Below are 24484 nucleotides of genomic sequence, written 5' to 3' on the forward strand. Positions count from 1 at the left end.
ATGTGAAAAGCACAATTTTGAATATTTTTTAAAAAAACCTTTTGGAAAATGTTCAGAGAAACATAGACTCTGTCTTTTATGTGCGAAAAATTCAAAATTTTGCGTTTAAAACGTTTTTTAAACAATGCCTACATATAAGCAATTCGTGTTTAAAAAACATTGTTAACATTGTTTAAAAAACGTTTTATACGCAAAATTTTGAATTTTTCGCACATAACAGACATAGTCTATGTTTCTCTGAACATTTTCCAAAAGGTTTTTTTAAAAAATATTCAAAATTGTGTTTTTCACATACCTGAGAAGTTTGCGTGTCATGCGCCATGATTTGTGACCTTAACATTGTTTAAAAAACGTTTTAAACGCAAAATTTTGAATTTTCCGCACATAACAGACAGAGTCTATGTTATTCTGAACATTTTCCAAAAGGTTTTTTTAAAAAATATTCAAAATTGTGCTTTTCACATACCTGAGAAGTTTGCGTGTCATGCGCCATGATTTGTGACGTCACGAAGGTTCAAATGCTCTTAATGATGGAAACTGTTCAAAAATATCTTTAATAAAATAGTTGGCTTTCGAACTTAAATTCATTAATAAGTGATCATCAATTATAAACATTACCTGGTAAAGCTTCGATTTTTCTTCGCTATCGTAACGCAAAACCAATAGTTCTGTTAAGTGAAAACAACTCACACATAAAAATAAATATCAAGCCTTACCAGCTTGAAAAATCAGCTAATTTCCAAAGTAAATAATCAAACAAATTAATTAAAATTCACGCCCAGCCCGGGACGTAACAGTCCACATTAATCGCAATTCAACAGGGCATGTTTTAAAAAGTCCATGGTCCTGATATCAACTTATTAATTGCTATGTCGAAAGTGCTTAATTTTTCTATAAAGATGAAATTTTACAATTATACCGCCTGGCCGAAAGTAAACTGCATTAAAGAATATAATACTGATTTGATGAGAGAGACTATTTACAACAATCATCAATTTACCGCTGCAGTCAATACTGGCGGCATCATGCGCTAACAATTTTTACGAAACATGCAGAGGTACTAGATCAATTAATATGGTAATATTGGTACCAATTTTACCCAATGAAGGAAAGTTTCTGATAACTGAATGGAGGCTTTTAAAAATTCTATACATATTGGGTTTAATTTTCATGCCTTACCCGTGTAGAAATTTACCGTGGAAGTGTATGAGAAACTGTCCAGTTGTGCTAGATTCAACCTAGCATCTAGATGGGAAAACTGGACAGGCTTGAAAGTGGGATGTAACGCTAGAAACGTCAAGATTTTGTACAGGTCTTCTGTTTAGTCCTTGTCTAGTAAAATACAGTGATTCTAACCAGTTCCACGAAAATAAAAAAAGCAGTTTCTACCTACATAGAATAATTGATATTTATAAATATAAAAGAATATATTTTTCAAATTTACTCTTTCGTTTGTTTACAATAATTATATTACAAAAGTATTTTTTAATAACACAATTCCTCTTACAATTATTTTTAAAATTAATTGTAATACATTTTGTTAAACTGGATTTTTTCTTTAAAACAGAAACACATTTACTACAAAAATCGTACTTGTATATTGATAACTACCCAGATAGCACGGAAACTTGCAGCAAGCTTGCGGCAAGTTAACCGTGCAAGCTTGTCTGAGCTAGCTTGCTCTTAACCCTCGACTGTTTTTATGAGTTGAAAAACGAGGGTTAAGAGCAAGATTTTTTTATTCTCTGATAGTTGGTTTAGTAGGTTCTCGGTTAGGGTCTTTGGTTAGTGTCTGTCGAACCCGGGTTCAATTCCCAGTCCCCTCAAATTTGTTTCGAAAATTTTCTCGTTAAGTTTCCAAATGAAAATAAACGGGACATAATTAATAATAATAAACGTCACAAGGATTTTCAAATTTAAAAAAAAACAAATAAATTTTTTTTAAATTTAAAATGTAAAAAAATTTACTTAAAATTATCAAGTTTTATTATTTACTATAAAGATTGTATATTTTGAGAGACAATCTCTGAGACTATGAATGACACATATCGCATGTCCATTTTCTAATAAATGTTTGTTTTATGCTGTATATTTTAACCTGCACACTGACACTGTTCAAAAATGCAAAACTGGAAACTGATCACTACTAGATTTATAAATTTGATTTTTTCTTCACAACAAAATAAATTACAATAATAAACCTTTGATTTGATTTTACCATGCACTATGTCAAGAACTGATTTCGTCTGTTGGATTAACAGATTCGCAGTGCCACATTCTCTACGACATATTGTACTAAATTCTTCAGTCAGCATCCTAGACAATTAGCCTGGCTAATTCCTGCACAACCTACTATACGAACTTGTACTGAATTTTAAAATCAGTGTCCTAGACAAATTTTAGCCAGATTCTAGACAGGCATTCATATCGAAGAAAATAAAGGGAAAACTGTACATTTACTTTTCGGGGCCAGGACAATTTTTTCAGAATAAATTTCCACGACAAATACTGTCTAGCTTTAGTCCATTTCTAGGAAGGCCACGATACATTTCTACACGGGTAGTTGATAGGTAAATATCTAAATTTCGATCAACAAAACTGTAAATTAATGTACATTGGTCAAATGGCACTGAGTTTTACAGCTCCTCCGAAGCCAGTGAAAAGATTGGAAAGAATAGTATTTCTCTCGACAATGTTTTTTGTCCTCTTACAATCGTCACTCATACATTCGACATTATCAAATTTTAAACTCAAGAAAGAAGTTTCACGTGAAATTAAAATATATGAAGAACTGTACGCTAAAAATTTGACTTTTATTACACATGTGGCATCAAGTAGTAAGTTTGAGAGCAACGACACTGCCTACGAAAAACTCTTCAACACTGCAATTCAATCAGAAAGAAAATTTGTTGATTGTGCACAATCCGTTAATGATTATCAAAATGTTTCTTGCTTTAGCAGAGAACACGTCGTATATTTATCAATGCAAAAAATTAAAAATCCTGATGGTAAGGCACGAATGAAAATTTTTAATCAAGTTCAAGTAATTCCTGGATGTTCAATATATTTTACCGGAGGCTCACCATGTCCAAGTCGATTTGATTTTGTTACGACTGCTTTTATAGAATCTGGTACTATTGATAGATAGGATGCTGAATACATTCCAAAAGTGTCTTTTTAACAAATAATTCAAATTGATTTATTTCAACTGGAAATCTTTCTTACATCAAAGGTGTTAAAATTAATGATACTCCTTCTTGTTTTTGGATTTACAAGTGCAATTCTTGTTTTTGTCGCTGAAGTCATCATGCACAAGTTTTTGGAATTGTAAGTTTGATTTTATTGGTAAATATATTATAAAGTAGGGTTAAATTTACAAATTCACTTTCTGATAATAATCAGAAGGAAAACCCAGTAAAAAAAAAGAATTAGGAGTAAGCGAAAAGAATTGGTGGTAACTTAAGCTAAATGCGGTTAGGCGAAAAAACCGAATTAGAACGTTACGGTGAGTTATTATTTTCTTACCGTGAATTCTTTTCTCTTAAACATTTGAATTGACGTTTGTTTATTCGTGTTTGCATTATAAATGAATAAGAATAAATGTTTCGAAGTCTAAAAAAGCTGATTTGGAATAAGAAATATATAATTTTTTAAAAAGAAATAAAAGTGAAATGTGATAGATTTACCGACAATTTTACCATGTGAGTACTACTCATATGGTAAATTTATCATATGAAGACTACTCACTTGATAAAATCGTCGGTGAATCTGTCACACTTCGCTTTCATTTATTTTTTTTAAATTATATATTTCTTATTCCAAATCGGCTTTTTTAGACTCCGAAGCATTTATTTTATTCATTTATAATGCAAACTCGAATAAACAAACGTCAATTTAAATGTTTAAGAAAAAAGAATTCACGGTAAGAAAAAAAATAATTCACCGTAACGTTCCAATTCGGTTTTTTGGCCAAACCGAATTTAGCTTAAGTTACCACCAATTCTTATCGCTTACTCCCAATTCTTTTTTTTTTACTGGGAACCTAGGATCTTTTTGTTCCCTATTAAAAATCCCTCTACAAGATCTATATCCTACATAGAATCCAGGTAAGAAGACTTACATTAAAAAGTATTGAAAAATTTCACCACTCAATTGTTATTTTACTACAAAATAAATACTCTTGAATCTACAAATTTACAGTCTTTAACTAAAACAAGTTTGCAATGACGAAATTGATTATAAATCTTGAATTTTTCATTGACACTACCGTCGGAAATTGTCGGTATGGCTGACGTGCGAGGAGTGGCAACTTGATGCTGACTTTAAAGCAAGATATTTTAAATTAAAAAAAAAGTTAGAGATTTGTAACTAAGATGGTTGGAAAGCTAATAAAATACTGCGTCTGAATGTATATCAAGAAATTTTTTTTCTTTTTTTAGCATTTATAACACCGAAAATATTTCAAAAAAATTACGTAATTTTCATACTTTCGTACTAATGTTTTTGACTACTGGCATAATCTAGAATAATGTATTGAAAAATTTGACAATTTTACAACTTCTGAAATATGTTAAGAAAGGTCCGAACATGTTTTTCTACAACTCAGCCGTCGATCATCACTTTTGGTTGCCTCACTGCGGGGTTTCAGAAAAACATGCTCGAACATTTTTTAACATATTTCAGGAACTAGAAAACATTTTTTAAGTATTAAAAAAGAAAATTAAAGCAAAGAACTTAAAAATACATTATAAATATTTTTAAGTTTAATTAAAAATTAATTACTGACCTCTATTTCACCATATTCCGCTATGACATCCATAAAATTTTGCATTTTTGGTAGAGTTCTTTTATTAAAATTTTTAAACATTTCATGCAAAATGTCACTGTCACTTGAACTTTCAATAAGTTCCTTTAAAAATGTAATTTTAATATCTTTTTTATGTCATGATTTTCAAAACTAACCGCCATAAATGACTTACCAAGATACTTTGCTTCAAAGCAGTGACGCTTTGTCTCAAAGCAATTTTTTCAAACCGAATACGCAATGGGAATATTTCAGCAGCGTGGCGTTATATATAGGGGAAAATTCCTCAACTGTTCTCTAAAATTCATCTTAACATAACTTCTGTAGAACTTATTCAATTACACTTTTATTATAGAGTTTTCGAAATGTTTTTTTCTCTACTTTATGAATCTAAATTTCTTTTAAACCGTTCTTTCTAAAAAATTTAAGAAAAAAATTTAATTTTCGCTGCTTAAGGCCGTTTTAAAATTTTTTGTTTTGGTCTCAAAAAATAGCATTTTTTTGTGTACTTTAAAACCACACTGTGATCTGGTTATTTTTAAGGTCAAATGTGACAAATTGTAGGTTTTTTATGTAAACCTATTGTTTACATGTTTGTTTATAGAGACCAAAACAAAAAATTTCAAAACGGCCTTAAGCAGCAAAAATTAAATTTTTCTCTTAAATTAAAAAAAAAACGCTTTCAAAGAAAAAATTTAAATTTCATATTCATAATGTAGAGAAAAAACCCTTTTGAGAAGCCTATGATAAAAGTGTAATTGAATAAGTTTTATAGAAGTTATGTTAAGATGAATTTTAGAGAAATCGCTTGAAAGTTGAACATTGGAACCCCTGAATCTTGAAAGCCCTTTGCTATTGGGTCAAATCGTTTGTGGTTGAATGTAGGTCCACTATGACTATACTTCAGCAAAGTATCAACTCAATCCTGAGAATTTAATTTTTGGGGTTGGCGCAGTTAAGGAATTTTGCCCCATATATATGACGTTTATTTTATTAATAAATTTCATTTTTTTTAAATAAAAAGAATTATATTTCAAACATTTAAATATATATAAGAAAACATCCATTAAAACTCACATCGATTTATTTCAATGTGTTTGAGAAAAGAATTCCTGACATTTACATAATTTTTGACCTTCTATAAAGTAGGCGCCCCCCTAAAATGACATAATCGACATCTATTAATATTTAATTTATATGTAACACAAAAATATACTCTTGAAGCATACTTCACGTCAAAAACGTTCTTCATAAAATCCAAAATGTCCTAAACAAACTAGCAGCTAGAAGCATATTTTTTTACAATGGTCTATGGACGAAAATCTTCGGAATATCTTCAACAAATAATTATTCTGATGGCTTGATAAAACACCTAAACGAAAAGAATAAACCTCATCAAGTGGTGTTTATTCTTGAAAATGAACTGGACATTAATGATCCAGTAATGAATTCTCTTATGACAACAGTTAGTATGAATTTCCCATCTTTGATTATGACATACGATGTGATAAATAATAAAAGTCGAGAAGAATTCGAGAAATATTATTATTATAAATTAGAAGAATCAACACTGTTTGTTCTACACAATAAAACTAACAAATATGAGGATATACTAGTAAATATACCTTTAACGTTTAAGCCGAGAATTTTAATTATAAATTTTTTTCTTTCAAGTCAAAATGATCTTAACGACAACTTACAGTGGCAATGGAAATACAAACGTTCAGATATTTCTGTATTGTCACACAATAAACAATGGAAAGTTATGCTTAACTCTAGTCATAAAAACAAGATAATGTCATAAGTCAAATAAATTGTTTTACTGAAAAAGTTTTTTTTTAGCATTTGTCATCTGAAAGCCAATGGTTTCGAAATAACGTATCCACTTTCTATGGTTTCAAATTAGAAAATATTTATGTATATCCATCTTATCCATATAATTACGTACAGGAAGACGCTTATGGTAGACAGTATATAACCATTTTAGGAATTAACAATTACAAATTTGTTATTCCGAAGACGTTAAAACGCTCAGACATGATTCTGTCTGAAGAATTCTGTTACTTGCTCTTAGGAACAATTTGTATGATTAGCATCATCCGATTAACAACATTTTATATGAGATTTGAGGGAAGTACATGGCAAATTTTAAACATCAGTCAAATTATAATTGGAATGCTTACTGCCCATGAACTGAAAAAATTGTTGGAAAGAATAGTTTTTGGCTCACTATTGATAACATGCATTGTCTACTCTGGTTATTTTTATTCAGTTATTTTGGACATCACTTGGCCATTAGAATCCGAAACAACCACTCTAGAAGAACTTGCTAATTCATCTTTAAAAATTATAGTCAAAAATGAAAGTACTTATCTATTAAAACAATTTAGGCATGATAATCCAATTATAGAAAAACTTTACAAAAAAATGTCTAATTTTAATATGTTGACTGACAACTTTTATTCTTATTGTATGAGAAAATTGAATGAATATCAGAATATATCTTGTTTTGTCTTTGATGCTGAGAACGTTGTTGATGAGTTCCACGCTAAAAATATTCAAATATTGTCCGAAATAGTTTATCAAGATTTTATTGTCATCATGACTTTGTAGTCTAGTCATCATGGTCGCCCTAGTAAATTAATTCGATCTGCTTTTGAATTTGGGCTGCTTAAAGATATTTACCCTTCAAAAAACGGAACAGCAAAATTCTGCAGCCAGATACTATTGAGAAAGAAAAACTGTTCTTCGTACTACTTCCTGTATTAGCTATTTGATATTCTCTCTTTTATCTCTTTTCTGATTGAAATTTTCACAGCAAAATTTGGACACAGAATGTATACTCTTTACACGAGATTTAGATTTGCAAATTAGAGGCATAGGTATGCTTAGTCAAAAATAATAATTCTTTAACTGGGGCAAGAATAATTTACTTTTTTTATATATTTATTCAGAAAAAAATAATTATCAAGATAATTTAAGATTTTAATATGAAAATTGCAAATAATAAATAAACTTAAACATAAAATAATAATTTAACACCATAATACCATTAAAATATTATCTTAATTCTTCTATTCAGTCTAATGTTATACAATAATCTTATATTAGTTGAAAATTACAGATTGTTCCTTTAATATTAAATTCGTAGGGAAGAATGTTTAAGAAAAAATTATTTTCTTGGGCAAAAGATGTAAAAATGGGAAGAATTCAGAAGACGAATTTTCAAGTAAATGAAAGTCTTTTCATGTGATCTCATAATTATCATTGTCTTGATTAATTATCTGCAACTATAGTTACTTATATATCATTATATAGTATATTCGGTATACGCCCATTCGCCCGAATTCATACGCCCGAATGCACATTTGCCCGAATATACATTTGCCCGAATCCATTCGCCCGATCGGCTTTCCCCGAAAATATTTGCCCGAATAAAATTTTAAATTTAATTTAATTTTTAAATTTAAATAAAATTTTCATATATATATGTTAAGTATGAAGTATGAAAAACAAATGAGATTCACTTGTTTATCTAACGTCAAAGTTTTCAAGTAAAGTCATTTAACTGATTCAAAATTTTCAAGTAAAGATTTATAATTATTGACTCATTTAAAATTATCTAGTGTCGTGACATTCATAGTGTAAATTATGGATCTAAATCTTGAGCAGCCTCGAATTGTTGGAAACAAATTATTATTGGAGGGTTTTATTTACGTTCGTTCCAGAGCTTCAAAAAATGAAAAATTTTACTGGGACTGCCAAAAAAAAAGGTACGTCGAGGAGAATGTAAAGCCCGTGCAATCACAATTCAAAGTGCATCTGAAATAATTGTTGTGAAAGGCCCCACGAAATCTGTGCATTCACACCCTCCGAATCAAGATGAAGCGGAAGCGGAAATAATTAAGGTTAACTTGAAAAGAACTGCTGAGGAGCATCCTGAATGCCCTCCGGCACAGGTGAATTTCGAAATTAGATTTAAAATTTTTTAATTCTTTTTGCTTTTTTTTACATTTTGTTTTATCGTTGACAGATTTTACGCAACGCCCTTGGAAATTTGTTATTTGAACAGAGGTTCTTAATTTTTGGTTAGAAATAATAGAGTGTTGAATACGAATACGAAAAAAAATTTCTAATGTTTTTCGCTGACCTTCCAAATTTGTTCCAAATTAGAAAAAATACTTGTATTTTTTTGAAATTGGAGAATATTGAGACGACACCAAATGCCTATGAAATTTATCATTGCACGGAGAAAAATAGATGGTAATAACTTATTATCTGAAGATGGTAAAAAGTAGATGTTATCCTGTACCATCATTATGCTACTCGGTACTATCAAAGATGTTACAAAAAGTATGGTTATGTTACCCACTACAATCAAGATGTTACTCCGTACAATCTGGATAGTAACTGATAGAATCTAGATAGCTGTCCGTATATATAAGATCAAATATGGTACCTGGTAATATCTAGATAGTACCCCGTACCATCTATTTCTCTCCATGTGGTTTCTTACGGAGGAAAAAGCACTATTTTGTAAATTTGCAATAAAATCGTCAACGCAATCATTTAAATCATTCATGTAGCGGGCCAGTTATTGTAAAGCTGTAAAAAATATTAATGATGAATTTAATAATTTGTTAGTAAAAAAAATTTTCTATGTAATACTTAAAAAAACCATCATGAAAAATATTAACAAATTATTAAATATACCCTTTCGGGTTCGAAGCAGAACTAATTTTTAATTGATTTTTGATAATTTTATGGACTTTCCTGCAATTTGAAAAAATACGATTATTCTTTTCACTTTGGGAAAAATTTGAGGAGTCAAAGCGAAACATTTATCTGACTTTACAATTTTAGGACCACATTGCGGTGTAGTTTGGTTATTGTATTTGAAAAATAAATTCTTTCTATTGTATCACAAATTTAAAAAAAATTTATATTAATGAAATAAGTGTGACTATAAAAAATTTATTTGTAGTTTACGGGAAATGCCTTCTAACATACAATATGTCTACAATATATGTATCGCTTAAAAATAAAAAAAAAATTATATCCGACTGTATAACATGTTGCTAAGGAAAAAAACAACAACAAAATTTCAATACGATTTATTACATAGTATTGTTACTGTTATTATATATAATAAATATGAACTTTATAAACCCAAGTAGCACGTAATATTAATGTAATATTAAAATGTCCACCTCATGGTAATATTACAGTAATATTACAAAAAAATTTCAAAAACCACTTAAAAATGTTTAAATGATTAATTATTATCATTTTCTCTTTTATTATAAAAAAGAAAAAACATTGAATTATGAATTTAAAGTTTAAACAATATAAGACTTAACAAAATAAGTCTTGTACTGTAATTTTACAATAAAATTATTTTAAAAATTAGAAAATTTTTTTTAAATTAAAAGCATTTTCTATAAAATCGTAAAATTATCAAAAAATATTTTTTTTTTATAATTACGCTGTGAATATTTAAAAACCCATTATTCGGTTAAATTTTTTGAAAAGTATTGTTATTGGTGCTTATTAATGTGTAAATTTCATATAATCAACTTGATTTAATCACTTTATTAATATTTAACGAAATTTTTAGATAACCGCGCCACCTAACCCCGAATGTACTTTTGAAATATTTATTAACTTTTTATAAAAACTGTTAATATAAATCAAAAATTTTTTTTGTTTCTTAATAACAAATGTATAGAGCTCAAAACTTGATATTTGAGTTCTTCTAAAATTCATTTTTTAAAGAGGTATCACAAAAAAAAGAGGTTAAAAAATTACTTTGGAGTGCCAAAATCAGTTATTTTAATCTATACTCCACAATAATGAATAAATATTATTGAAATTTTGTACAAACTTACAGTTCATCAAGTACTTTAACTTGAATAAAGAGAAAAATTAATTTTACTTAATACTTCTAAAGAAACTCAAGTGCGTCAAGCAACCCCTGTGACAAACAGCCCCGGTCTCCCCTATTTCAAATAACCGTGTAATATTACATTAATATTAATCGTAATATTACAATGAGGCGGACATTTTAATATTACTGTAATATTGCCGTAATATTACGTGCTACTTCACTGTAAAAAGGATGGACGATATAAAATGGGTACTCTTTTAAAGTAAAGTTTTTTTCTTTTAAGTAAGTCTGTTTTAATACCTACTTGTGGTATCAATTTCCATTCGACTTCATAACTAAGGGTACTGTCACATGGTGGTGTAAAGCGTCGCGTCAAGCGTCATTTCCTATGTAACTTATTTTTAAATTGGATAATTTTTGGAACTTGTCCAATTGTAAACTAATCAAAAACAGAATAAATGAGGAATGACGCTTGACGCAACGCTTTACGCCTCCATGTGACAGTACCCTAAAGCCGTACCAAAAGGTAGTATATAAATTATTTCAAGAGGTAATATCTGTTTATTATTATTTTATAATTATATTATATTCTATTATATATTATATTATACTATATTATATTACATTATTGTTAGGTCCGAAAGGGATATAATAATATGCAAATTTTCTAAATATGAAGTATAAATATATTTGAATATTAATACATTTAAAAGAGTTTAATTTGTTGAGAGGAATCGTTGATCAATCTAAATCCTTTAGAGAATGCCATTCCCTGTGTTACATCCCGGGCAGAAGGCGACGTTTAATTTTTAAAACTTAATATTATTTAAAATTTAAATATCTAATGGAGGAATGTTAGGCTAATTACAGTCAGGTTGGTTAGTTCTGACCATTTATTTTTATATAAAGACGTTGCATATTCTATCAATCCTATGGTGGTTGTTTTTACAAAAAAATATATATTATTTCAAAATATAGAACTTTATATAATAATTTTAAGAATTTCAAGAAAATGTCAAAAGGTAAGAAATTAAAAGATTTAATTTAATAATTACAAATTTTATATGATTTATTAACTATTTCAGATAGTTTCTAGCTCTTCTTCTACGACTGCACGCACTTCCTCTTTAGCAGGCTTCCGTCGCAAGAGGCAGAAGGTATACATTGTCGCCCTCTTGCATACGAAAGCTTGTTGCAAGCAAGATGATACGCGTATATATATATGGGGGATTCCATATGAAGTGATTAAGGATAGGATTAGGATACCCTTTACTTTAATAATTTCTATCTCTCACACAATTGAATAAAAAAATTTTGCCAATATCAGTTTTGATAGGTTTTTTTTATGCCCTTTTGATTGGTAATATGCATTTTTGAAAAAAAAAAAATTTGACCAAAAAAAATGAAAGTCAAAAAGAAATTTGAGTTTTTTGGGGTGACAGACCCGATTTTTTTTTTTTTTTTTTTTAAACGAAAGCTGAGGTTTTTTCCTATAAGGACATATAAACGAAAAAGTGGGACTAGAACGATTAACCTTTGAAAATTAGAGATTTGTAGTTACTTGAACGCTGCGAGCTATTATTGTCATCGCGCGCGGTGAGATAGAAATTATTAAAGTAAAGGGTATCCTAAAACTTCCACCCCCTCCCCCCTAAAAAATATTGGTTAAAATAGAAAAATATTTTTACCAAAAATTACCATCTAATAGTACTACAAAATGCCCTATTTTTGGGCATGATAGGAGAAAAAACTTTTTGCACCTTGATCACTTCAGCGGCCACATGAATTTATCTAGAGGGCTGAAATTTGGTACACATATGTATTTTGGCGTGTAGATTACAGGAAAAATATAGCGAATCTCATAGGAATTGATTATCATAGCGTTGTGAAGGAAAAACCATCAATTTTTATGAAAAATCCCTATAAATGACTATGTCCCTCCCCCCCTGGTGGCCACATCTTTTCACATGGAAAGCTCAAATTTGGTACATTTATGTATTTTTACGCGAAAATTACAGGAAAAATATATCGAACATGATTCTGATCGATTTACATAGCGTTGTCAAGGAAAAATCAAAAATTTCGAAAAAAAATGATTTAATATCCCTAGCGCACACAATATTTGACCAAGACAGTTCACATTTGTTATACATGCGTATTTTTGCGTGTAGATTACAGGAAAAATATAGCGAGCACGATTGGAGTTGACGTTCATATTGTTTTTAAGAAAAACTCATATTTTTAGAAAAAATCATGGATTTTTTGAATAAAAAAAGAAGAAATTTTTATCTTAAGGGATTCAAATTTAAACACTTTTACGTATTTTTACGTGTAGATTACAAAAAAATATAGCGAGAACGATTGGAGCTGATTATCATAGCGTTTTCAAGGCAAAACTGATCATTTTCGATCCATGTGTCTATCTTTGAGTTTTCATGCTCATATTACAGGAAAAATTAAGCAAAATTGGAATTTTTCGATAAGCCTTTACACTTTAACCCCCTCAAATTTTAGGTTTAACGGTACGGAACCCTCAGTTTTAATGCGAGTGTAACTCGCACTTGTCCGATTTTTTATTTTTACAAACATCAGTTTAAAGTTTAAAAGTTTTTCTTTGATTTTTGTAATATGTAAACGAAAAAAAATGTTTGAATTTGATTATAAAATTTTTTTACCCTTTTTTTACTTTTAAAACATGAAAGTAATAAAAAAAATTTGTAAAAAATTTTGGAGTTTTTTGTCAAATAGGATTTTTCACTTAACTCATAGAAAGAATATTAAAATGCATTTTGTTTCAAAAAATAAAAAAAAAACAAAAAAATGGGAAAATTTTTTAAACAAATTATATAAACGAAAATGATTAAAATATTTTGAAGTATGTAATAATTTCAAAATAATATAATATAATACATAATATAATAATTTTAACATAATATAATTAAAACAGAAATTAATCAACGTTATTTTGCACCTAAAATTTGAGTAAATATTTTTGTATTGTATAAAATAAACTTACCTATTCAGAAAAAATGTACAAATTTTTTACACTAACAAATAAAACAATTAATAATTAAAAATAAATATAATCAATGAGAAATGTATAAATCAAAGCGCGGAAAAAGTCGTAATGACTGGTCAGTCAACGTACAAGTATTATGACAACGTCGGAAGCATGTAATAATGCCTCTAGAAGTTTCCAATTTTCGACCTTCAGTCTGTTGTTATCAAATCCCGTGAAAAAGAATAGAAAATGGAGAAGTGAATATTACTCAACTTTATTAGTGTCAATATTTTGATAAGGGACTTCTGTTATAAACATTAGGGTAAGATATGTAATATAATAAAATATAATATAGTATAATGTAATTAAATATTTTTTGTATCTATGCTATAATTCCTAAAATCAATACTTTTTAAAGTTATATGGCTATTATTTATTATCAAAACCTAGAAAATTTGAACAATAATAAAACAAGACGTAAACCTTATTTTCTATAAAGAACGTTAAAAATATATATTTGCCATTTTTAGCAAATTCATGGTAAAAGTTTCCTGCAACGTTATCCAGACAGTTTACAGTAAATTTTAAAATTAAAGTTTTCAGCAAGTTTACCATATAAATTTTCAGTAAAATTACTATGCAAATTTTTAGCAATTTTGCTGCATAAACTTGCAGTAAGTTTTCATGTTCTATTTCCTGCAAGTTTCCATTGCAATTTTGCATCAAATTTTTATGGTAAACTTGTAGGAGAGAGGACATTTACATACATGGTGCAAGTCTGCAGCAAACTTGCAATGCAAACTTGCTGAAAAATTTCATGCTATGTGGAAGTTCAGGAACTGTTTGAGGAACATTATTCCCACTCATTTTTTACAAAATTTATTTAAAAAACACTAAATATCATTAAAAAAGACGATATTTGAATTCAATGCGCATAACGTATAAACTAGTATAAACCAAATGTATAGGTCATCGTACTGCGCAAAATAAAGTTAATCTTAATTCACACGTACATAGATTTGCATTTAAAAAAAAAAACTCAGTCGAACACCCCTGAAGCAATCTACAGTTCTCAGAGTGCTCTCAGAGCATCTCCCGAAAACACCCTATACCTCCACGTGGTGAGAATCGGGAAACATCAGTTTACAACTATAGAGGCTAAAAATAATTTTAAAAAAATACTTTCATGTATTAGAATTTGCACATTCCATTTTGGCATGAAATAATAAAATGATTAGAATAATATATATTTCTCAAGTAAAATTCGTAATTTGTGACCTCGAGTACCCATTTTCAGGTCAGTTTGTCGAAAAAATTTTGTTGAGCAATATACGGCAGAGGGAAAGAAACTTCGAGTTACAACCCGCTTCGCATACACAAAAACGCTAGTTTTTTGAGCATGTGTGATAAAAAAAATTGAAGTAAGGGAAATAAAGTCAACTCATATTTTTAACCCGGCGAGAGTGTGGTTGGGTATCTTATACCTAGGCACTTACCCTCAAATTTTATGAAAATAAAAAATTTATATTAAAAAAGTTAAAATAAAAAATTGTAATTTTAATACAATAAATAAATAAGTAAATATTGTTTATTAGATACCTTTTTATAATTTAATACTATAATTATCCGAAAACAATCATATACAAAAATTTGGAGGCAGTTTTACTTTTGGGTATTTCATACCCAACCACATACTCGGTGTAGCAATTTCGCACCACACTCTCGCTAGGATAAACTATAACTATTCAGTGCACGAGTTATAGAGTTTTTGGCTTTGTAAAAAAAAATTTTCCTTTGAAATTTATTATTAAATTTTTAATAAAAAGTCATGAAAAAATCGTGCAATTTTTCAATTGTTTAAAAAATAACATAAAAAATTTTTTCATACAATTATTGATGGTATATTTGGATAGAGCACACTAAAATACATAATATATGGTCATGCTGAAAAAATTATTAATGATTTTTTTGTAAAATATTATCAATTGAAGATCGACTTAAAATTTTGTGCATTTGGGCTTTAATGGTTTAAAAGATATGAAAAAATGTCTGTTGTCACTTTATGTTTTTACAATAAATAATAATAAACTTTACTTCCCAACACTGTAAAAAGAATGTTCTAAATTAGTATCACTTTCTCGTACTAAAATAGTACCCACTAAAATTAATCCCAAGCGGTATCAATACAGTACTGCATGAGGTATTAAATTTAAAGCAGTGAAATTTTTGTTTTGTAAACTGTGAAATAAATTATTTAATAATATTAAAGTAGTTTTAATTAAAAAATTTGTTAAAATAGAATTTCAAAACTTAAGAAACAATAATGATTAATTAATTATTTATATGAATTAATTATTTTCCTCATTTTCGAATAGGAAAAATTTTATGCTTTTTATATATTTAGGGATAAATAAAGTGGGTATTATTTAAAGTAATAAAATGTACATATCATTTTAAATTCAAAAAGTAGAATAGAAAAGAAAGTTTCTTACTTGCTGTATGCCACGATGCTGCCTCTGGATCACATGTCCTTTGCGCTGATTATACCCGGGAAGACCTCAAAATTGGGAATGTCTGCTGGTTCCAAGATTTCTTCGTTGTCTCCCATGATGAAATTGACAACTCTGTCCATTTCCCGTTGTACCATTATCAGCTTGTTGAATTTTAAATTTCGAAAACATCTTTCTGTCAATTTATCTTGTTTAATTTCAAATTGTTTTAAATGGAATTTAGCAAGTAATAGGTACTTTGTCGGATCCTTTTTATCGACTTTGTTATATTTTTCGTTCTTCTTCATAAAGTTGTTGTACCTCTCGTCAATGTCTTTCGAGTATTTGTGCAGCAGGCTTGTTCGACGCAATTCGCCATTACGTTTTTGTATTTGCGTAAATTTGAGTGTGTTGCTTCTTGTCTACTTTTTTGGTCCTTTCATCTTTTTTTATATGGGGATCATCTTCACGCATTCCTCCGCCAAACATTGCCTTCTGACCTGGATCGAGGCCCACGAATCGTTGATATTTAATTTTCTTCTTCTTCTTCGTTTTCTTTTGATTTTCACTTGATGGTAATGTCTCCTCTTCCTGCTTTTCCTTCTTCAAATCAAATATCAGAGACACTTTAACGCCATCTGTCTGTATACATCGAGGTACACTACATGCTCGTTTATTCTTGTGTTTGTCCTTAACTTTCTTCAGATCGAAAAGTGCTTCTCACAATGTTTTTAGATTGTCGTATTTCTTTTTCAACTTGGCCACGTTTTTTTCTTTTTTTGTTTCTTTCTCTCTTTCTGTAGGATCCACTTTTATCAACTTTTCTCTTATTTTATCTACCTGTTCCTTTTCAGTACTTTCAGTCGTTAAATTTTTTAAGTATTTCAAGACATCCCTTTCAAGAACAGTTTCAGTATACGTGGCATGATGCAAGCCGAAACGCTTCATGAGAAAAAGGACAAATCCTTTGGCCCGCTGACAACCAACTCTCTCTGCATTCTCATGAATAGGGGTAGAAATTTGTAACACAAATGTGGAATGTCTAAATCTTGAAAATTCAAAAGTCCAACCTCTTCTTTTTCTATCTTTTCCAATTTTTTCCCTTTTTTTCCTTTATCGTTTTGCTCCTGGTTCACTTTTTTCTTTTTCTTCTCCTCCTTCTCTTTCTCCCTCTTCAAACGAATTTCTTTCAACTCTTCCGTTTTTCTCTGTATGTCTTCCAAATAACCGTACAGTGTATCGTCATAACACATATCATATATAAGCAAGTTGATCAGTGCTTCTTCCACATTTTTATTTTTCTCCTTCATCTCCTTACTGGTCCAACATTCTTTCTTGCCACTTTTTTTGAAGGTAAAAATTTGTTCTTTATTTTCATTTTTCTGTTTCCTCTTCTTTATTTTTTCCTCCTTCTTTCTTATTCGTTCTCGTTGATTCCTTTCCCTTTCCTTCTCACTCTTATTCTCATCCCTTTTGAGTTGCTTTGTTATTTCTTGATTTTTACAAGGTTTCTTTGTGTAAGCTGCCTTTGCTTTTTCTCGAGCACTTTCTTGCTTATTTTTACGTGCTTGTTTCAATTCCTCTGATGTTGGTATTATTCCTTCCCTCCTTTGGTTTTCTTCTTTCCTTTGATTAACCTTCTTCTTGAAATTCTCCAGTCTTTTTTCATTTTTTTGTTTTCTTTTCCACTAGCTTCTTATCCTTTTCCGGTACTTTCTTCTTGAAATCAAATTTCTTCTTGTCACTTTCTTCTTGTTGAGGAATTCCAAATTCTTTGAATTTCAAATATTTTTCAAGCATTTTAGGTCCCTGCTGGTGTAAATGAACCCGCAAGTCCTTATCCATTTCTTGGCTTGCTTGGAGAAGAAGATCCGTTTCGAATTTACAATTGACGATTGTCAACATTTCATTTCGAAACTTATTGTATTCTTCGAGTCTTTCTTGATTTTTCTGCCACCATTTCTTTTTTCCATATAGCTCCTCAAACTTTTTGAACAAAAGTTGATCAATTTCATTTTCTTCGTCGGCCATTTCTTTCTTAAATTCTTCAAGTAATTGATACAACTCAGGATCTTTCTTTTTACAACTGTTGTAATCATTTTCCGTTCTTTCTTTAAAGCAATTCATTATTCTGTAATGCTCAAAACCAGTAATGGCATACTCCTCGGCCAGTCTGCAATCTGGTTTATTCATAAGATAGTTGACAAATATCGCTGTGAGGATTTTCATTCTGCTTGAATTTCTTACATCATGTTCGATTTTATTTTTCATGACATTATTGTCATCTTTTTGTAAAATTGAATTGAGGGACATGTATATTCCATAACACTTTTGCACTTTCTATTTCTGGACCCTGGCTTTCAACTTTCCTCTTTTCTTGTTGCTTTCTTTCATCCTCTCCTTTGAAGACTTTCCTTCTTCTTCACAAGTTTCAGACGATTCGTCAACGATCATTGGTTCATCGTTATCAGATGCATTTCCTCCACGATTTTTGGCTTTCGAGGTTGTTGGCTTTGATGGTTGTTGCTTGCGTTTTCCTTCAACTTCTGCAACAAGTAAATTGATGGTTATTTGTTTGCAATTCATTCCAAATTGGATTTTTTCTATAAGAAAAGAATTGTCAATTATATACTCACTTTTTTCAACTTGCTTGATTTCGTCTTCCTTGAGTTTTGTGACTCTGTCTTTTGCGCCTGCTGCAGTCGGAGATGAATGTCGACTGCTTTTTTTGGCTTTCTTAATCACGGGTGGTGTGCCTTTATCTGTGGATGCCACTTTTCTTTTCCTTAAACTGCTGTCGGTTGCTGGTGGTTGTTGTTGTTGTTGGTCGATTTCCTTTGCTGCGTGTTCTGCATCTACCAACATTTCTTCGCATGAACGTAAATCCAAGTCTAATATTTTAAATTTGCCTGTGAATGAGGAGCATGAGCTGTCTTCATTAACTGGTGCAAAGTTGGTTGACAATCTTCTTCCCCTGCCACTAGTAACAGATGCAGTCGAGTTTGTATGATCATCATCATCCGGATCGTTCATTCCTTGTCTACTTATAGATGGTTGTGTACCATCAAAAATGATTTTATGCTTTTGCCTCTTCGTTTCTGCAAAAAAAAAGCAATTCAATATATACTTGCTGCATAAATTTCTACAAAACTTGCATTTCACACTAATAAAAGTAGTGTAAATTAAAATTGCAATTAATCTAATAATCCGTCAATTTTGACGAAATTTACAAATTACACTCACTTTGAATCTTTTGATCGGTTAGTGATGCAAAGATGGCCTTTTGTATGTTGTCTGATTCAGCACAGTCCTCATCCTTACTTGCCGATGATTGTGGCTCGTTTCTTGATGATTGCTCTTCTAAGTCTGTAAAATAGTTTCATTATAAATTTAAATCATGGCTACCTTATCGTATATGATGTTTTCAATAATTTAACATAATTTATCATAGTATTAGCACATCAGCGGGTAGTGATCCTGTAGAATATCGTAAAAGAAACCCTCATGCTGGTAAGATATCATGATTTCCTTCCTTAAAGATACTCTCTTTACACATTTGCTAATACTATGATAATTATTTCATTTATTTAATAGTTGCTTCATTTACAAAATTTTGCCTTATTTTCTTTATTCTTGCGTGGACTGAAAAGTCTTTTAAATATGGACAACTTCTTCTCACGAGACTCTGAGACCCTTTGCTTCTTCTTTTCATTACTTTTTGGAGTTGTAGAGTTGCTGCTCAACTGAGAAATCAAACTGTCTGTTCTTCCATCTGAAATTCAATTTTTATTTAACACATCACAACTTACTTGATAAATTAAGTTTATTTGAAAGTTGAAAACAAAAACTTTTAAGCTACCTCTGTCGGCGTTTGCTGCACTTGCTTCCTCCTTTTTCCTCATGTCTTTTTCAGCAATTAATTCTGCTTGTTTTCTTTTTTGTATTCCTTTCTGAAAAATATAACATTGAACATGTCAACAATTTTCCTCTTAAAGTAAAGTCCTTTTTAAGAAAAGAATTACATACCTTGCAATTTTTCAACAACTTTTAATTTACGCTTATGTTCGTCGATGGTTTCAGTTACATTGGAAGTGGCCTTACGGCCACTAGTCACAGGCGTATTTAGACGAGCAAAACCGGAAGCGCCGTCTTTGCTTGTGCTTGGGTATCCTGCAATTAAATTCAAACAAATTGACATTAATAATAATAAATTAAATTACTATCATTTTCATAAGTAAAGATTGAATTTGTAAAACAAAAAGACATTAAGAACTTACTCATTGCAGTTTGCTCTGCGCTTTCGTTACATATACTTGATACGCCGTGCTTGTTGTAAGCACGGATGCGAAACTTGTACTGCTTGTTCATATTTAAACCATAAATTCTTTTCTCCGTTTCGACGGACTCGTGTAAAGAAGATATTTTCCAAACGCCATTTTCCCACACTTCAATAATATATCCTGTTATTGAAGAAGTGTTGAGTATTGACGGTATTGTCCAAGTGAGCTTAGCGTTCTTTTCCACTTTACCAATTACTATCAAATCACAAGGTGCATCTGGTGGACCTGAAAATCAGATACATACAGCATTGTCAATATATAATTTTATATTGATTTGACATAAACATGATGCTAATAACATTTACATTTCAGTTTACATTTCTTATTTTGAAAAATGCTTCAACTTACAAAGATTTGATTCTATCACGCTTGATCCACTGGCACCATCGTCGTCGTTTGCTTATGAAAAAAAAAATTAAATCCCCCTTCACACACACTGCTGTACACGCTCAATTTATGGTTAAAGTTGAAAATTATTAAATTGAATGGATGAAAAAATAGATAATAATTTACTTTTTTCTTGTATTGGCAACAGCCACACCGTACTCGAACCCTCAACGGATTTCTCTTAACCATTTACGGCTCGAACACGCAATTGATATTTCTGACCTTTAATTAGCCCTTCCACAATTCCAGTAGGTATTGCCGGTTTGATTGTGGTGGCAATTATCCAATCTTCTTTAACTGTTTTCCACTCAATCAGGTACTCATCTACATCATTTTGTTGGTCTTCATCCACATGCCAGGCAAGACATGCAAAATTTTTCCCTAAAGACTGAACATTCAAATATTCAGGCACTGGTACGGCTTGAAAGCAGAAAGAAAAAATATTTTAACATCACAAATGCATTATATTATACTCTTTAATAATGATGCAAATTACAAATGTTCTTTTACAATTTTGATTATTGACATCATACAACTGGAATGATAAAAATAATTAAGATATACAATAATTTATTTGTGTTTGCGACACTAATTTCAAAATACAAATTCTATACCTTTAGTTTCTATTGTGATTTGCGTTAAAATTAATTAAAATAGGAAAATAAAAAATAACCTTAAAATCTAATTTCTTAAAAAGCTCAGTTGCTTAATGAAATATTAATTGCCATCTTTTCAAATGTAAATGAATTTCTGATGAAGGAGTGTATCAAGATATACATTATAAATGTTACAATAAATGCAGAATTCAATACTAGAAAATAAATTACATTTAAGGGGAGGGACAGTTAAAATTTCAACCATTCAATATTTACGTTGTTTGAAAATAATCAATTTTTTTTTGTTTTATTTATGATCTAAATTTATTCTATATTAATACAATTAAAAAAAAATTTTTTGTCCATTTTCGAAATTTTAGAATTGCTATCACGTTTAACTAATTGCAATTCAATATGTTTTCCACCTACTTCAATATGAACTTGACCGACAGTAGTAATCGTTCTGTTTCTAAGAATATATATATCGGATCGGTATATATTGACAAAAGGAGCTATCTCGGTTTCTTTAATTACATTTGTAGGCAAGGATCAATCTAATATGAAACTTCCTTCCTTATACTTTAATTGTTGTGATATCAGATAGACAAATGAATATGCATATCTTCGTCTCTCTAGAAACGTAAAATAGCTTGAAATTAAATTTCACAAATTGAATATCAATATATGATTCTTAAATATATGTCATTTTTAAAATAAAAAATTTAAATAAATACAATAGTATTATAATTACATATGTTCTATAAAGGTTATATAGTGTTTCGTGCTGTCAAGGATTTTTTGTGTTTGATTTTATTTTTCATCCCAAAAATGCCGAACATTCCTCCATCGATTTAATTTCTTTTAAACCTAATTTTTTATCCACTTTACTAATAGAACTAATGTCAATGTCTAATTTTAAATAAACTTCAGGTTTTTCTTCTAAATAAAACCTTTTCTGGGCTTTGGCACCCCTTATTGTATGATTGCAAAGTAAATCCTGATTTACATTTAAAAAAAAGTGTGTGTGTGTGTGAATATTTATTTTATGTTATTGCTCATTATCTAACTGAAAATACATTTTGATTCTAAATAACATATTTTAGTGAATTTTAAAAATGTGCCTTTCGTATAATACTCAAAAGCTTTATCCCAATTCCGCCGAACGGCGTTAGAGGTTTAAAACGATTAGAATATTTTGAAAACACTAATAATAATCAATTCAAAGTGACAAATTCGCACTCACGGCGTTAAATGTCTGATTGCACAACTAAAACTCGCCGAACGGCACTATAATAGTCACTCAATCCTTCAAATCAGTTATTGAATTAATAATGGAAGTTCCAATAAGCAATCTCGCTGAACGGCGCTAAAAGATTATTTGACAAAACCGTTATCTCGCCGAATGGCGCTGAAACAGTTCTATCAGGAACAAATTGTTTATAAAATATAAAAATTCGTTTATAAGATATAAACAATTTAAATGAAATGAAGATGATATAAGAGTTGAAACTAATTTAAACTAATTTTTCACCCTTTTTATTTGTTGAAAGTGTTTACACTTAATTTTCAAATTGATTTCCGAAAATGAGGAATACTTTATGTTTGTTATAATCAAAAGTGACAATTTCACCGCTGCCACCAAATCAGCTGTTACATCCTGAGCAGAAGGCAAGGTTCAAATTTTAAAACTTATTATTATTTAAAATTTAAATATTTAATGCACAGTAAACTTGGTTGTATCTTTTTCTATTGAAACGTTTTGATGCACATAAGTTATATCAAAAAGAGATCGTTTTGTGTATCATTTTTAGAAATGATACACGAAACGGTCTCATTTTTTGATGCAAAAAATTTAATCAATTTATATCAATCATGGCCGAATTGAATCGACTCAAAATTAAACGAATTTTTTTCAGATATTTTGGTAATAGTACAATTGCGGAGACCATTTCACTATTTAATTTGAAAATGAAAATAATAGAAATGTTACGTCCCGAGCTAAGGCGAGGGTGGTTTTTATTAATTAACAAAAAAGGGGAGGTAAAGTGCTGATTTATCAAGTTGGTAAATCTTGATATTTATTTTTATGTGGATTCGTGTCACTTTATAAGAACAAGGGTCCTTTGTAAATAATATTATGCATATTCCCTTTTAAAATGAACAATTTATTTGATAATAATGTTTTATAATATTATTTTTACTTACAATATTGTAGTTGGTTCTGGATTGTTACAATGCAACCGGCTTTACACAATTGTATCGCAGGATGACAATAATTAAGTTCGTTATTTAGCACTAATGCACCAACGACTATTTAATACTATTTAAGAATTACTTCTCGACACTGTACCTTAATACAAAAAGAAACTTGTTTCCTTAATAATCGGAAGTAACTTTCATAAAATAATATTATACGACAATCGAAATAAATGAACTTATAAAATTCAATGAAAATTACCTTCGATCTTATATAAATTATAAGAAACAAGACTCTTTTTATTAACGCTGATTTAAAAGTACAATTTAGCGATTGAAGGGCCGACTCAACGATACTGTTCGGGCAGAAACTCACCGGAGTAATATGACAACTATAAGCCTATTAACAGTGGTTTATATACTTTTTTAAACAATGAAATGATCTAATTTAATTATGATAAAAATTGTAAGATCAAAAGGTTATTCAATGTGTTTTTCAGTTAATACAATTACCTATTTTAATTATTATTGCAATTTTTATCTTCGATCAAAGTTTATCATTTCATGACATACTTTCTTATATATTTACTATATTATAAATATGTGCCTTCTCAGAAAGGTACGAAAAATATGTTTGTCCATTATTATTTAAATCTTTCCATTAGTTATTGCGCAAACGTTAAGCTACTATTTAATTATTTGTATATAATTTACTTTACTGAGAATGTGATATTCTTCAATATCGACGCCTCATAATTAATTCTAAGTTGATCAATTATCATAC

This window comes from Leptopilina boulardi, unplaced genomic scaffold, assembly GCF_019393585.1.
Source record: "Leptopilina boulardi isolate dan_hultmark-lab unplaced genomic scaffold, ZJU_Lbou_2.1 LbouV2_368, whole genome shotgun sequence".
NCBI classification, from domain to species: Eukaryota; Metazoa; Arthropoda; class Insecta; order Hymenoptera; family Figitidae; genus Leptopilina; species Leptopilina boulardi.